Source organism: Cervus canadensis, chromosome 1 (genome assembly GCF_019320065.1).
Source record: "Cervus canadensis isolate Bull #8, Minnesota chromosome 1, ASM1932006v1, whole genome shotgun sequence".
NCBI lineage: Eukaryota > Metazoa > Chordata > Mammalia > Artiodactyla > Cervidae > Cervus > Cervus canadensis.
In genome coordinates, this window is record NC_057386.1 from 41,893,888 (window position 1) to 41,896,155 (window position 2,268).

The window sequence follows — 2,268 nt, forward strand, 5'->3', positions numbered from 1 at the left end:
ACAAACATTTGAGAGCCAAAGGACCCTTAACAGACTACCTTGTTGACTTCTCATTTTAAAGATAGTGTCCTTAGATGTGGATAGTGCCTCTCCGTCTGCAATGCACACTCCAGGAAATGTTCCTCCCCTTCTCTACCCTGTGCTGAAAGGGCAGCCTTAATTAGCCAAGTTTAGACCAAGTGACTCATCAATCCTTTCCAGCCATATCTGACTGGAGAAGAGTTACTCACCTAATCCAAGGGGAGCCAATCTGTTGGCTGGTCAATGACCAATCAGATTCAGTCCTTCTCAAAAATTTGAGAGTCACTGTGAGACTGGAGTGCCATGTTGGTCCATTTTTGAGCAGAGAGAGAGAGAGACAGGGAAAAAGAAAAAAGAGAGGGAGAGAAAGAGAAAAGAAAGAAGGAAAGAAAAGGGGGGAAAACTCAACATTTCCGACAGGATGTTTCACAGGTCCCCCAAAGCCATTATGTCAAGAACCAACTAGAGATTAGCCCCTGCTTGCCACAACTAGAGAAAGCCCACCCACAGCAAGGAAGACCCAGCACAGTAAAAAAAAAAAAAAAAAATTTTTTTTAAATAAATCTTAAAATACTGCAATGTAGGGATCTCTGCTTATGATACTGAAAAATATATGTGTATAGCAATGTATGAGATTCCAGATGAACATGTAAAATAATGGGGTTAAATGCCTGATACAGTTATTGCTCTTTAAAATGATTTAAACAACTATTCACCAAGAGGATTCTTGTATCATGTTTCAAAACATAAATACCTTTAAACTAGATTGCCTGAACATTACTTCCAAGGTTTAACCTAAACCTCAGTAAGTTAAATAGTTTTGCTCTTTACCAACTCACACCAATAATATAGATAGAAAAATCAAGCTGGAAACCAGAGAAGAGAAAAATAAAATTACAAGAGCTGTTCAATGGCTTTCCTCTCTTCCACGGCCCACTTGGCCTCTTCAACACCACCATGAAAGCCAAAGTTTAAATTGTGCAGACCCCCAGCTGCCGCAGCACCAAGAGACAAAAATTACTGAGACATAGGCCTACCCTGAAGCATCTCCTTGGCGGTTACTAGGGTCACTTCTACTCATAGTCGCATGGAAAAATAAGGGTGAGCTGGCTACAATCCAATCCGAGGCGGGGGGAAAGAGATTTGCTACAACGACTATATGAACAAGAACTACATATCATTTTCATCTATTGAAAGTAACAAAAACTTTAAAAAGCTATAATGCTTAATAGTGGTGCTGAGGTGGTGAGATGCCATGCTCATATGTTGCTGATGGAGGATAAATTGTACAGGACTGGGAGGCGGGGAGCAATTATGTTGTATCTACTGAGAGCCTATAAAAATACTGAGCTCCCACACTTTAGGATTTATACTAAGGAAAACATGAAATCCAGAGAAGTTTATGAACACAAAGATATTCGTGGCAGTGTTCTTTAGAATGGTTCTCCTGTATCTCCAGGTTTTCAGGGCTTCTTTTTTTGTTGTTGCTTTTTGACAGGAAAGTAGGACTTATTGGTGGACGTGATTAAGGAGGGGACAATGCCAAGGCTCTCATGAGCGCAGGGCCTACCGTTTGCCCAGCCAGCCATGACTAAAGAGGTATTTGATCCCACAGCCATCTGGGATGAGCTGCTTTTCTGACACCATGTTTTCAAATGTATCCGCATTGAACTTAGCAAATCTCCACTTCTTGGAGATGTGGATCTTCTGGCCGCCAGGGAACTTGAACTTGGCCCTGCAGAGGGCCTCCATCACATGCTCCTTGTTCTGCAGCTTGGTGTGGATAGATACTATGATTGGCCAACGTGGGCCCTGGCCGTTGTGCCCTGGGGCTTTCCAAAGGCACCACACATACCTGTCTGGAGCTTAGACTGAGGACAGCATGCCCAGTCATGAATGTCCACTGGAAAGAGTTGTCTTCAAGATCCCTTAGGGCAACCTGTGCAGACAGCTGGCTGCATACACTACCAGGGAGGCTGCTGTTTGCAGCCCCTGCACAGTGGGACCCCACAGGGAAAAGAACACAGTCGGCTTAATTGGCTGCAAAAGGGCTTCTTTTTCTGTTTATGTGTTTCATACACCAATGGCCTATGACTGTCAGGCTCATCACTGGCTGTGCCCCTGCACCTCATTCTAGCAGGATATGGGCCCAGTTTTGGCCGAGGCTGTATTTCTGCTGCAGAGTAGACCTTCCTGGGCACATCTGATAAACCAATAGGACACGCTTGCCCATGACTCTCCCCAAAG

General features: G+C 44.0%; 1 non-coding gene across 1 annotated transcript; it reads right to left on the reverse strand.

Annotated features, from left to right (window-relative positions):
• Window positions 1-1,932: 1,932 nt before the first annotated feature.
• Window positions 1,933-2,067, reverse strand: LOC122425441. Its single transcript, XR_006264852.1, has one exon. It is a non-coding gene; the product is annotated as a small nucleolar RNA SNORA70 (small nucleolar RNA).
• Between the last annotated feature and the right edge of the window lie 201 nt (window positions 2,068-2,268).